At 41.8% G+C, this 15,200-nt stretch overlaps 1 protein-coding gene across 1 annotated transcript in view; it reads right to left on the bottom strand.

Annotated features, from left to right (window-relative positions):
- Nucleotides 1-13,209, bottom strand: part of fam163ba (family with sequence similarity 163 member B, genome duplicate a) — a 29,557-nt gene extending 16,348 nt beyond the window's left edge. The window contains exon 1 of the mRNA XM_061061488.1: nucleotides 12,088-13,209. The gene's annotated coding sequence lies outside the window, so the exon portion shown is untranslated. The remainder of the gene's footprint in view (nucleotides 1-12,087) is intronic.
- Between the last annotated feature and the right edge of the window lie 1,991 nt (nucleotides 13,210-15,200).

Raw genomic sequence — 15,200 nt, 5'->3', positions numbered from 1 at the left:
ACAGCTGCAACAGGTGTGAGATTTTGAGGTATTCGTTGCAGACTAGGTCTGTGTAATGTATACAGTATCTCACAGACTGCCTCTGCTGCTGATTCAACAGGCTCAGTGAGCCTCTGATGAGCGCTGACTGGTGCCAGCACTGCTGGACACATCACAAGAACTACAGCCAGTATTCTGCTACAGAGGCTCAGCAATGGCACATCGCCATTGGATTTATGGATGTCAGCTTAGAGCGTCAAAGTCCATTAGATACACACAGTAAGCATGCAACAATTGCAATTGCGACACATACAGTTAAAAAAAAAAAAAAACAGTAAAAACAGGATTATTTGAGGATGTATCCGTAGTGATGTGTCTGTCTCTGTAATTGAGGCATGTAATTGAGGGCATATTCTTATTTGTCAGGATCTGTGTGAGCACTTACAGCGGTATTCAAATAAAAATCTCTGTTTCTAATTGTGTGTGTTTTTTAAAATCAAAGATAATGTTCTCGAGAAGGGGGGGGCTATAGTCCTCAAGAGTGGGAGGCCCGGGTTCGTATGATCTGTGGCACCTTTCCCGCATGTCATGCCTCACTCTCTCTCTCTCCCCGGGTTCTGACTCTATCCACTATCCAATCTGTAAAATAAAGGAATAAAAAGCCTATAAAAAAAATACAATGTTAGATTGTGGCACAGGGAGCCAGGCGAGGAAATAAAACACTGACAGAAAAATGTAGCATCCATCACTATTTAGAGATATTTTGGTAACTATGAATCTGGTGCTCCACGTTTATGTTAGCTAAAGTTGCTACCATCATAACAGAGCGAGTGATGGGAACTTACACGGACAAACACATTCACTTGAGTGGATAGCATAAATGTTAACTTTTTTTTTATGCTAAGCAGACGTCTGTAAGGTTGAAGGTAAACCATAAACTAGCATTAAGCTACACTCTGGCGTACTAAATAAATAGAGTGAGTGCATGTCTGCAACATTACTGTAGACTCAAATAAAAGTATTGTGAGGAAAACTGTAGTTCATATTCAGACCATGTGTGTATATTCATTCTAATTAATGGATACAGAGAGTAAGTAATTGATGTAACATGTATGTTAAGCTAGCAGTTATGTTGAGCAAATGTTAGCCTAAGGTTTTTCACAAGGTTGATGTGACGATAAAAGTTGCTTCAGGTTAAGTTTATTTGTGGCTTGTGTATGAATTCCTACGTCTCCGCTTTACATACATTCATTGACTCACTATGTCTCTCTCTCTCTCTCTCTCTCTCTCACACACACACACACACACACACACACACACACACACACACACCTGAAGCATCTTTAATCTGATGGTATAAATACAGTTCTGATAGTTCTGTTTCGGCTCAGTGCTGCATAAATACAGCAGATGAGAGATGAGCCATTACTCGAGAGCATCTCCAGTCTCAGGGTCCGGCAGAATAAAGTGCTGCTTACGACAGAATATCAGTCTGCTGAGAGACAGATTTATGCAAACTCCCTGCACTATTTGTTCTTGTTAAATTGGATAACAAAAAGAACAATAATAAAAGCAACAGACAAACCAAACTCAGCATGTTTACATGTCCATGGTGGTTTATAATCTCTCCATGCTTGTAATGTAAATATAGATGAGTCTATTTTATTCAATTTCGACTCTCAAACTGGTAATAACAGTATAACAGTAGCTGCTGCCTGTCCGCCACTGGTTCACTCCTGCTTTATGAGTTCACTGTCAGTCAAGATTGCTCCCGACAAACTGCAGTGACAGAGGAAGCAGTTTGTTGTGACACTTTGAGCTCCGTCAGGACCTCTCGGTGGGAAAAACCACGCAACCATGTTAGCCATGCAAGCATAACACCATGCTGAGTCTGGCCCTATGATAGATTAATACATAACTGGAAAACAATGACACACACACTGACACACAAACACAAATACAAGCCTCCCCTCTGGCTACATGCTCTGTTCAGGGTAATACACTGGCTTCAAATAAATTGAATTCCTTTCCCTCTTCCTGAATTAGATAAGACACCATTAAATTACATTTGCTCCTTGACACTTGACAATGACATCATTCCATTATAGACTTTTTTTCCCCCTATTTTGCTTTCTCCTCCCTAGCAACAGTAGGACGTACGAATTGGAAGGTGGACCTCACACACAGTCATTAGTGTAGTTATAGTTTTCAGCTTAAGGACTTGTAACTACTGCATACACACATCTTTTCGCTAAGGGTTGGTGACTGGTAAGTAAACTTTTGGCTATAAATGTGTCAACAAAGCCATCTCAGATCCACACATGTTTCTAACATGTACTGTAATTGTTCATTGGTACATGCAGCAGAGTAGGGTGTTAGAGGTGCTCTGACAGTCAGAGTATGGAGATATATTTGTAGGACCCTCCAGGATTTAACTGCCTTTTCTGTGACTATTGCACCCTTAAATGTCTGATTTCAGCGTCTTTTGAACAAAGCTGCACTACAAGGTGTGATGTTAAGAGATTTTGTCTGTGTAACACAATACACTTCAATATGATGGACAGGAACAAATGCATTTACAGAAGACATCTATTGGCACAGAGAGATGTCTGTTTTTGACTTTCTATCAATTTCCGTGTCAAGATGCCAAAAGAGTATCTAAACCACATTGCCATGAAATACAAAAGCTGATGCGATCCTACACCAGCTGGACTACATAAATACCATAACCATACACCAGATAGTTGTATTAAATGTCAAAAGTATAAAGCACGGTTTTTCATATGTATGTGAGATTGTAAAGAAATAGCAACCATCTGAAGCTAAATCTTACAAATAATTTAAAACATGCTACAGGTAAAGATTCCTTTTAAACTTGATTTATTTTTATTTTGGGGTTACGTCCTGCCAATTTCAACATATCAAGAAATAAAAGAACTCTTTTTAATATGTGTCTGCCCCAAGCGAAGCGTTTAATTGCCCTTTCGTGGAGAATTATTCAGAGGCCAAAGGTGAGCCGGTGGCTGGGAGAAATGAGGAATTGTTATTGATGGAGAAAATTACCTATATTCTGAAAAGGAAAGGTCAAACCTTTGAAAAGATTTGGGCCCCTTTCACCTGATTGCTTGGTAAAGTTGATGTGTCAGATATATTGCACAACGATGACGAGAGATTTGATTAACAATTAGATAGGACGACTACTGGAAATTGGCCTTTTTAGCCAATGATAATGTGTATACCATAAAATACCATATCTGATGTGATTTTGTGCACAATCTATAGGATCTTGCTGTTCTTGCACAAATTATTATTATTATTTTTTTGTTTATTTTGTTTTCTGTCATGCTGTCTTGTCCTGCCTTTGCCCGTTTTGTTTTCTTTATACTTCCAATATTATGTCTATATAAGGTTGGTATTTTCCTGTTATTATGATACTGTGTGAAAATGAAAACAAAACACTAAGAAATACTAATTCAACAATGTGTCAGCCCATTTAAGGGGGTTAGTATCTCACTTTTAAAACACACCTATCAGGATTGTCTCACATCTGTAACAGCGGCCTCTGGTGTGTGGAAACGTTGGAAAGCAGCCTCTGATTGGTCAGTAAATTCAACAGAAGGCACCAGGAAATGGCTAATGGATTAGCTAACATGTTTCAACATGTACGTATATAAAATCAAGACTTTGAGTATAGGATTTGTTATTTTGGATTTACTGTATATAGTCTATATAAAGACACTTTTGTGTGTGCAGATGAAATAGGTAGCTGATCAAATTCAGGTAAACGTTGAGGAGAGCGGCCGAGATTGCGAAAGCTGGACTTTGCATGAATAAGCTCAAACACAACATCACAACTTCCTGGAAGGACTGATTTCCTGCTGAGAAAATGTAACTTACATTAAGAATTACACTTAAAATCAGTGGCTGTGGTGCGCTGGTGGCGCAGTGGTTAGTGTAGGCGCCCCATGTATGGAGGCTATGGTCCTCCAAGTGGGCGGCCCAGGTTCAACTCCAGCCTGTGGCTCCTTTCCTGCATGTCATTCCCCACTCTCTCTCCCTGATATCCAACTCTATCCACTTTCCCATTTCTCAAATAAAGGCACAAAAAGCCCCCAAAAAATATCTTTAAAATCAGTGGCTGCAACGGCTCCTTTTGAAATTTCAGTATAAAACAAACACTTTCTTTCAATATTTCAATGATATATATATATTTAGCTATCAGTTTACTTTTAAAGTTTCATACAGCAGCTGTCTCCGCCTCATACGAAGGAGTCAACACACAAAAAGTCCCAGATGTGCATTTACAGCAACGTCACTGTTTACCTGCATGTATCAAACATCACTGCTTTCTTAACACTCAAAACTAGACTCGACACTGTTTTTGTTTGGATCACTCAACTCAGAAAATCTTGTATCTGCAGGTAGTCACTTCACTGTTTGTAGGTAATGTTGGTTTTCATATCCTATCTCGCTTGCTGTTGTGTGTGCAAAAGCTCGCTGTTTACACGTTTTCATGTTGAGTCAACCCAGATGTGTTACTCTCTGTTAGCCTGCCAAACAAAGTTTTGTTGTGAATAAAAGGACTACTTTTATCTGCACAAAGTGTGTGTCTTTTCACACATTTTTGGATAATCTTTTGTGGCCTTGCTGCGCTTGAATGCAACCTAAAACACTTCATCAGTGTCTTTCTTATCTGACAAAATGTCAATCTTCTTCTTCATTCTAAATAAAGACAAATACCTGCATGAGACGAGATACAGTTGAAACAGAGCTTTGTTTTGTAGAGAGTGTGAATGTTGAGTCAAGGACACGTAACCTGATCAGACATAATGTCCTCATTGTGGATAATGGATATTTCATGTGATATTTAATCTGAATGTGCGCATTCAAAAGCCCCATACAATACCTGAGGGGATAAGCACTCACCCTATGCAGAGGCACACACACATGAACAAACACACACGCTTGGCCAGATGCCAGGGTAAATGTAGTGAAACAAGAGGTGGTGTTGTGAAGGTCAAGTCATATTATAGCGCCATAACCTGGTTAGCTCAGCACTCACCGCTACATAACCCCATCTGCTGCTGCTGTTGATGCTAACATCTGGCTAAACAGAATCTTTGTAAGCAGCAGAATTAGCAAAGGAGTGTTGTCTGCAGTGAAACCGTACCAGATGACCCAACTCTGAGGCCTCTGCGTGTGTGTTTAGTTTTATGAATTAGGAGGTGTTTGCAGTATACCGTGGGCTAATTTTCCTTGCAGCTGCCTGTGTTTTTGTGACTGTTTGTTGTTTCTTTTCCTTTCTGTAAAGCCAGCTGTGCACCTGCTCTGCTCTACTGCTCTCCTTCATCTTTTTATAACCACATCAGAATTCTCGGCTCACTGCCAGTCGTGTCACTCACTTTGTTGTCATCTTTTCCTTGCTTTCGCTTTTACTCCCCCTGCTCTCTCCCCGTCTCTGCTACAGTAGCCGCTCTCTCTCTCTCTGTAAAGCGTCTTTTTGCATTAACTTTGTCTTTCTTGTCTGTTCTCAGCTGGCGTAGACATGCAGCCTCGGGGATTGCGGGCAGGCCTCTGTGTTATAACATGGTTTTGAGTTGCGGAGCCACCCACAAGCAAAGACAGCAGCTTCAACATGGAGAATGGGAGATGCTACTGAGCGTCAATTTAAAGATTGACCAGTCTAAAGTGTCTGTGGTGTTTACAGGAGGTTACAGAAGACTCAGAGTAGAGGCACACATCACTATGTAGATGAGCGTTGTTGTCACATATGGCAGAATGCACTTTGGGGATACACACAGATCATGTGAATCACTTGATCAGATAACATTCCTAAAACGTTTTTCAGCACCTTTTCCCGACCCACAAACCCACAACGGAACCACATTTCAAGATCATTTTTCTTCAAGTCTGTACCTCTCGTTCTCTCTTTCACTGTCACCCAGGTCAAATATTATTCATCTGAAACAACGTTCAATCAGGCGTAAAGTTGAGTCCATGTTTTTAGTGTGCCAGCCACAGACCCGAGCAAGGTCAGTGGCATGTTACACTGAAATCGGGGCACCCAGCCACTGCACTGTCTGTAACACACTTTCTCTCTTTTTATTCTTTTTGGGGCCACAAGACACCAAAGTGGCAAAGGCAAGAATAATAACTGTGATCAGAAAAATGCCATTTCACTGAGTTCTGTTCCTTGCACCTGCATGTAAGTAGAAGCCTAAATGTCAAAATGAACACTCTGGTCTTATCTCCTCTGGGTTGCCCACTCAAGCATTGTGATTTGGGAAAAAAACACTTGTTTGTTCCAACGGCTAAAATGTATGCTAACTTCTATCCCACAAAGGCATGCATGTTGTTCCCTTAAAAATTCAAACACCCTTCTTTCCAGAAACGAGTGCACAGCCTCTGTGTTCTTGTAGCAAGAATGCTACAAAAAAATCAAAAAAATCCTGTGCAATTTGATAAAAACCTACTCCATGCCATTCAGTATCAAACTTTGAAAATTAGACTGAGTAACAAGCAGCCTCCTTCGCACTGCTGACCTATCCAGTCCTTTAAAATAAAACTACATGCATTTGAGTAAACGTAAAAAGCCTGATCTATTCATTGTATTGTGATAAGAAATTGCTCTCACTTTTCCCTGGGCCTCTGGTATATCGAGGGTCTAAAAATCGACGTGGGCGCTACAGTGGACATGTATGATTAAACCTGCGGAAATGGAAAAGCCATGTGAGGTGGTAGAAAAAAAAAAAAGCCAAGATGTAAAGTGACGGCATGAAGAAGAGCGGTGAGTGCTAGTAGACAGAAAGGAAAAAGGTAGCAGGCAAGAGAAAGTGAAGAAGAGGAGAAAAGGACGAAGAGTGAGCAGAGGGCACCTTTAAGAGCATGAAAGGATGGATGACAGGCCTCCATATAATGTATAAGATGGTTGAAGGAAAAGTGTTTAAAAGCTCTGGGCTTATGATTGCTTAGCTGTTAGTGCTAATGGTCAGTGCTCAAGAGACAGTGTGTGTAAAAGTACAAACGGGGGTTTCAGTTACTATGGCGACAGGGCTATTACAGACTGACATTTTACCATTGCCTTTTCTATGTCTTGAGTGGGTGGTTTAAGCTTAAAAGTTCTGGCTTTATTGTACTTGAACCAACTTTTTTTTTCCAGCTCGAAAACTGCATGATATTCTCGAAGCTGATAAGAACCTAGTCGGGTCAAATTGTTAAATAAAATATAGACGAAACACTTAAGATTGTGAGTCTCTCTTTTCATGCACACTTTAGTTGTGATCAACTCTTATAGCAGAGTAAGTAAACACCTTGCTGAGCTCACTTGTTCTAAAATTATTTTTGCCACATCACTTTCCACTAGCACCATGTTGCTGCCTCTTTCGGTCTGTAATTTAACATGATACAGCTACACTTTCATATAATGAGTGTGCAGGCTTTGAAGCATAACGTTTATAATGAGAAAGCCCCCCCCCCACCCCCCGGCTTCTTTGAGTACTGTATGTATTGTAAGTTATACTTGAAGACATGATGCAAATGTTAAAGTAACTTTCATCAGTATGCCCCCTGCCTTCATAAGTGCTGTGTAATTTATTCAGAATGCTGCAGGCCATGTAGACAGACAAGCCAGCTGTGCGAGGCTTATATAGGAAATGTCTGCGGTGTTTTCTCGTATCTAAAGCTAGAAACATCATTCCTAACACTTATGTTAGCTTTGAGTCAATTTACTAAACCCACACTAGATCTTGGAACACCACCGGTTCAAGAAGTCTGTCTTCTTTTATCCCCAGTTCAACCATGTTATCTTGTTTATTGTTCTATTTAAACCCAAGCAGTCCCTAGACAGCTGTTTCTCTTTGCAGTGCTGCCTTCAGGATCCATTTTGACCTGTGAGGATTTTACTGTGGGTCTTTTTTGCTTTTATTGATAAGCCAGCTGGGGGAAATAGAGTGGGGCTGATTGTAACAAGCATACATATGATCCATGCACGCTTAGATTTAAACTCCTTCCACCAGTCAGTTTAGGACTAAAGAAGCCTTTTGTCGGAGAAGTGAAACATCTTCCTGACCTTCAACACAGTCCTGTTGCCTTTTGGAACAAGCCTTGAATTGACCCGTATGACTGAGAACCTACACAGACAAGAGTGGGGGTGGAAATGAATCAAAGGGCTGAGATCGATATCGTGGATGTTACAGCCGATACACTGAGGACTGTAGCTTCTGTATATGGGTAACTACTCTGCTCATTCCACTCAAGTGGCAGCCCTACTGTGAGATCTTTTAAATTGCTTAGGAAACCTTTTCATTTGCCCCTGATGCTTCTGTATAGACTACAAATATAAACCACATCATCAGAAAGAAGACTGAGAATATCTAGAAAGTTATTCCCATTTGTCATCACTGTAACTGTGTCCTTTTGTTTACTACATCAGAACGTTAAAAGTAAGCAAGCAGACCTTAGAAAGAGAATACTATACACACACACATGTAAAGGGTCGGATCAGTTCAGAGTTTAAACAACCTCAGGGGCCACCAAAAAAAGACTAAATAAAAGCTACTCACAGTTTTTTTTGGGGGGGGGAAATGTCGGAGTTCAGTAGCACTTTAATTTCAAACTCGTTTATTGAAGTAAGTTTGGGAAAACAGGAGTTTCTTTACAACCTGTATGATCCCTGGACGCTAATATTGCTTGGCCTAATTCTAACGAGTCTAGTGATGTCATTACTCAGCAATTAAGATGCTGAGTAAGACTTTTTAACCCCAGGGAAGGATGCCCAAGACTATGGGAACGAGGCCAGATCTTTGAAGAGAAAAAAAAAAACCCATCTAATTTTAATTCCATGGAGTAGAAACAGCGTTTACCATATCACTGTGTACGGTAAATGCATGGAAATTATGAATGTGCATGTATAGGGGAACAACAGCTGTTCCTCTGCTGCTGTTTTTCTTCCTCAACCGCTTCCGGTTTCTCCCTCTTGCCTCCCTCGCCTCCCTTTTTACTCATCGGAATGAGCTCCAGATTTTTTACAATCACTCTTCGGGATGAGGGCAGCTGACCAACGGCTCGCGTGCGTGTGCTCGCGTGCGCTTGTGTGTAAGCGTGCGCCGACACTGGTGTCTGCACAGGGACCCATCTGTGCGTGAGCGTGATGTGTGAGCGTGTCAGGGTGTAGCTGCGAGGGGGGAAGAGCACGGAGAGATCACCGTGCCGGAGGGGGGGGGAGGGGAGGGGGGAATGGGAATGGGTGGTGACTGTTTAACATGATCATTGTGCAGCCATATTCCCTTCCCCCCCAAGTTCCCATCCAACCACTTCTCCTCTTTATCTCCACCAAGGCAGCTCCATCATGATTCCTCCTCCCAACAGTGCATTCTAAAGGTAATTAAGCTGAAATGTGAGTACAGTTTAAATGCTTAGAAAAAAAGTGCTGCCTCTGTAATTGCATTCACTCTTAAACATTCCTCCTCCTCCTCTTCTTCTTCTCCTTCGCTCTCTCTCTCCCTGCTTTATATCTGTTATTCTCTCCACACCTTTCTTCTTCATCTTTTTTTCTCATCACCTATCACTCTTTGAAATTTGCTTCTCCAACCCACTCATCCGCTTGTCCTTCAACTCCCTCGCTCTCTTCCTCGCCTCTCTCCCTGCATCAGCAGCAAGGAGGCAAGAAACACACAGTCACTCACAGTGGCGCTCTGAGGGGGACATAAGCGTATGTGTGTGTGTGTGTGTGTGTGTGTGTGTGCGCACAGGAAGGAGTATGACTGATCTCCCAGGGGGCCAAGGTTGCTCCGAGGGTCATTGAGGAAGTCGCCATGGGAACATAAGCCCCACCTTGTCATTCACTGTGGTAGGGCCCTCTTAAGGCACAGCATGTATGATTCCCACTTGCTATTTCCTATGCTAGCTTAAGTTGATACCCTGTAAGACTATCTAGTGTGTGCAAAGTCTGTCACTCTGATGCTAAAGCAAAGAAAATAAGCAGTGACATCATTTTTTTTTTGTAGTTCAATGAACAAGCATGTGCAGCGGAGAACGCTCGGGTATCAATCTGAGTTAGTTAGCAACCTTTAGCTCTTTCTGCCCCTGGGAAATTAGTGGAAAAACAACATTAAGCATCTTTGTAGAGGGTTGGTGTCACCACAGGCCTCTGGAGTACCATCATGTAACTCTACCAGCAGGATGATCTACAATCCTCTATAACAGTGGTTCCTAACCTTTTCCCTTGCAGCCCCCCCCCCCCCCACACCCACACACACACACACACACACACACACACACACACACTTTTATCTAAAACAAAGCTGAGCCCCCCTAGGATTCGTATGAAAAAATAAGTGATACACTGCTGTCAAAAACTGTCATGAGGAGCAAGCAAGGAAATCATTTTTAACACAGTTATTCCACAGACCTTTGTAAAAAAAGAAAAAGCCAGTAAGAGTGTCATCATTATTTTTACATTCAAAGAGAACCTCGGCGCATACAGAGCCTTGCCGTGCGCTACATTACATGCCTTAGTCACCTCCAGGGACAGATTCTGGCACCCTTCATTTGGGGGGTCACACACTCAAAAGGTTTAGGCATCCCTGCTCTGAAAGATACATTTTGGTGATGGCTTTTTTTCAGTGACTATTTGTGCTTCGTTTTGAGGCATCTACACATAACTTCATTCATTTGTTTGTTGCAGTAGATGGCTGTGCACCGCTGAGTCTGGTCCTTCTTGAGGTTTCTCTGCCTGTGAGTAGAACATTTGTGCTTGCTCATTGGTGGATTCAGTTGGGTAAATAATCTAACAAAGAATATGAGCTAGACCTACTCTGTACATAAAGTGCCATGTTATATGTTTAATTTTAACTTGGAGAAATGTGAATGAAAATTGAAGTGACTTAATTGAAATTTGATTTTTTTCAGGAGGTTAACATATGGGGGGGGGGGGGGGGGGGGGGTAGCTAAGTGAAGCAAAATCAATCAACTCCAAATCAAGTTAGACTGTACAGGAGCACATGTAAGGGAGAATATGAATATTGTTCTTCCTATGATGGTTTTCGTTAAAATTATGCTGAAGCAGAGGCTAAAGATTGCTCTGAAGCAGAAGTGTGAGCCAAATGATGTTTGGAAGTGTAACTCTCTCGGGTAGGGATGTGGGAGCATTATAAAGCATTTTTTTCTGATCTGGTTCGTAGGAAAAAGTGCTATTTGTTGAAAGACTTGGTAAATCCGTCACTTTATGGTCACACCGAAATACTTCTGCTACAGAGGAGGACACGTTATAGTATAGATATTCTCTACGTCTGATAGGCGAAATCGAAAATACTAAGTAAGGTGCATTTTTTTAAATTCCCAGTTCACCAAGTGGGTTCACCTTTGAGCTGGTTAGCTGTTACCTCAATCATCAAATCATTTCCAAAACACCCAGTATGTTGAGGGTCGAATGCTGTATAGGCTCTTTTTCCTAAAAACATTTTGTCATTTTAACTGCAGTCAGTCAACAGGAATGCTTCTACTTTGCGCAGCCTTAATGCATCTCCTCCCTCCCTAAAAATATCTGGAGCAAAAACAGTTTGGATGTGACCATGGCTAACAGTTGGTGACAGTAGCCTGCGCTCACAAGCCATGCTGTTTTTTGTCGGCATGTGGCGAGCCGACCAGCCAGCGAGTCTGTCATACAAAGCACTAAAAACCTCTCCCTCACTTTCAAACTCTGTCTGTCTGTATCTCACCCATGGTTTTATTAAAGCTCCTAGCAACACACTGTAAGGTACTTTATACTGTATGCTGGGTATATGGACTAAAATGAATTATAAATGTTAGGGGTGAAATAAGGAGAAGAAAAACCGATTATCAAACGCTTGTAGAAAAATCTGGCTCTGTCCATGGTGCTGAAATGAAAGCTGCACTTCCATCTATCTATCTATCTACTCCCTTTTTCTGAGCAATGTATTGTTCAAACAATCACAACAGATAGGTTCTCAGGCGAATGCATGACTCAACAAGCATAGGCTATGCAATTATTTGTTCTTCTTTTTAAACCAGCTGCTCGTAAAAAAAATCCCACAATAGAATTGGTGAATGGATACAGAAGCTTCTGTATTAAAGAGTAAAAGATCTTACCTTCAGAGATAAGAGAAATTCACAGGGTCACATCTAGGGTACTGGTGGCTCCTTGGAGCTCAGGTCTCGACCTCTGCTGGTTGTAGTTTGTTTCAACCTCAGTCACTGAATATTGAGAGCAATATTGAGGGGGGGGGGGGAAGCCCTCAGTGTTGACAAAGTAATCAGAAAAACACACGCGTAAAACAAGGTCAGATTAGTCTTAACCTATTTTAACTGTTAATTAAAAAAAAAAAAAAAAACGGAAAAAGAAAATACAAAACTCGCTTTTTTTTTTCTTAATCTTTGCCTTTAGACTACTTTCCCAGACACAATCCGTTTCATCCGCTTGCAAAACATCCCAGACTCACAGAAAGACATGAGAAAAACACTCCAAAGAGAGAGAGAGAGAGAGGGAGAGAGAGAGGGGGAAACAAGCCGGTTTTCAATATTAATTAAAATAGTATTTCTTGAGAGATGCGTTCGGAGCAGGCAGTTCCATCCAGCGCTTGTCTGGAGTTGTTTGAACAGTAGAGAGACTGGTGTACCGACGCCGTCCGCAAAATACAACACTCCTACGCAAACATCATCATCAGCAGCCTCAGCAGCACGCGTGCTGGAGGAGGAGACGGGATGATGAGAGAAAATCTCGACATCTCCATTTCAACAACCAGTTTTGGGTTTTTTTTTATCTCTCCCAAATCGTCCGAGTAGGTCGAGGTCAGGTGTTTGTTGTAGAGAAGCTCCGGAAATCGATGGCGGTGCTTTTATATCCCTTCCGTTTTCTTTTTCTTTTCTTTGAACAATCTGTTAATCTATCTTCTCCCCTCCTCCAGTATTCTCTTCTAGCATCCCATCTTTGGCGAACAGGCTTCAAAGTGTCTGTAATCCAAAAAGAATATATCTATATGTATATTTCATGCACGGTTAGTTTGATTTCCGTGTGTTTGGCTGATTCCTGCAGGGCGACATCCGACGAGAGAGAGAGAGAGAGAGAGAAAAAAAAAAACCCCTCTGCTTTAAATGCAGAGGTGGCTTTTAGCGCCCTGCAGAGCCAGCGAGTAAACGCAGCAGCCTGGAGTGTGAGCCGGAGAGATGGCGCTTTAGTCACAGGCTCAGATTGGCTGTGGGTGCTGGAGAGACGAGACACGAGAGGAGGGAGGGAGAGGCGGTAGGGATGGGGAAAAAAGAGGAACTATTTACCGCGTGAGGTCCCTTTTTTGACTTGTGAGCAGAGGTCTGTGTGCTCGGCTGCTTTGCTAGGATGCTAAGACATTAGCATGGGGGGGTTGTGGGTAACCTCCCCAGAATAAAAAAATAAAAAAATAAAATAGAATAAACTAGGCAACATAAAAAAAATAAAAAAGTGACTACTACACATAAACTTCAAACTTTGTAGGTGCAACTTTGCCTTTCTGATTTCGTCTTCTGTGGTACTTTTGTGAATTCCTTTTTGAATGGTTTTCCCTAAGAGAGGTGGGTTCATTTATTCAAAGTCATATATTCATTTTGTTGTGAACCTTTGAATTGTCCTTTATGTTATGATGTACCAAGCTGTAAGCGTGACTGTAGGCCTACAGCAGGGGTGGGCAACTGGTGGACCCGGGGGGCCACATGCGGCACCCCATCAACCCTCAAAGTGGCCCTCAGGTCAATTTTTACACATCAATTAATTGTGAACAGGAAGAAAACGTGAATAAATCTGCCATGAAATCATGACAACCAGAAGTATGTCCCTAATAATATTTGATCACTGGCATATGTTGACTTAAATTGGAGACAAAATTGACTGTCATCGTTTTTGTATACTACAATTTGGCCCAGTGAGAATTAAATTAATGTGGCCCTTGCCTTGACCAAAGTAAGCTAGGAAGTGTTTAAAGAGCTGCAGCTGGAGTTTTTTTTTTTGTTTACTGTGCATTGATAAGGTGTACATTCTATTTTATTCAATGCTTAATGTTTTGCTTCATGGAGAGGAGCTGGAGCGAGCAGAATTAACATGGAAGTTCTATGAATGGAGAGGAGCTGGAGCGAGCAGAATTAACATGGAAGTTCTATGACACCGAGATCAAAAAGCGGCACCTGACTCTTAAGTCATTATACATTCACTCGCGTTAAATTATGTAGGCTACACATTTACGGCAGTAAACGTTGCAAAGCAAGTCCACTGGTAATAATGTACATGTGAATTAAGGTGAATTAGATAGGCGATTCTGGAGTAAAATATGAGTGGTATGGTGCTGGCCCCCTGCCTGCAGGCCAACAGCACGTCCATGTGCTTTTAGATCTCTGCTCTATTGGCTGTGTAATACGTCTAATTGTACGCTGAGTGGTAAACCTTGAAGAGAACTTGCTACGTGTTATCTTTCCTCATACAGAACGTGTTGTGTCTAAAACTCATCATCACAAGTCTGGAGAATTAACAGAAGTTCAAGATCGATGGGATGAAGAGGTAGCCGCCCAAGCCTGAAAGTCAACCTGTCCTCCTCTTACATTGACAGCCAGAAGCTTCCTGCAGCATTTAAAGGAGATCTATTAAGCTTCCCCCTTGCAGTCACAGTAGTTTATCAGCTATATGCATATGTGGCAGCCAACTCTATAAAGATAATTAAAAAATTACACCTGTCCTCTGGCCAAGGTGGAAAAACAAACTGTCTCCTTATGTCTGGAACAAAATGTTCATTAAGTTTCATTAGGACTACGGAGACAACTGTCCCTGGAAGGATCATCTTTCTCTCTGTGTTCCTCATTCTGACTACAGCCTGTGTAAGGAACAAATCCATGGATGTCAGAGACTGATCCCCAGGCTTTCTTGTTACTCTCTGTCATGTGATGCACAGAATGACCCCCCCCCCCCCCCCCCCCCCCTCTGTCAGCCCCTCAACCTGTACAGGTTTGCCTATGATTTGTTTCTCCATCCCCACTTTACTTCTCACCTCTCCAAACTTTTCACTCTTTGTCTCCTCCACAGTAAATCATCCAATCCTTACAGGGGTTCGCCTCTACCGTTCAGATCAGACCAAGGGCAGTTTCAGGCCGATTTAAGAGTAGCAGTGTGAGTTTTTATTGCATTCATTATTCAAACTCACAGAAGTGGAGATTAGTGCACTTTGAGAGTGTGCGGCGCTAAAATA

The sequence above is a fragment of the Labrus mixtus genome, chromosome 17 (assembly GCF_963584025.1).
Source record: "Labrus mixtus chromosome 17, fLabMix1.1, whole genome shotgun sequence".
Taxonomy (NCBI): domain Eukaryota; kingdom Metazoa; phylum Chordata; class Actinopteri; order Labriformes; family Labridae; genus Labrus; species Labrus mixtus.
Note: the sequence above shows the minus strand (reverse complement) of the source record. Positions and strands in the feature narration are given on the sequence as shown.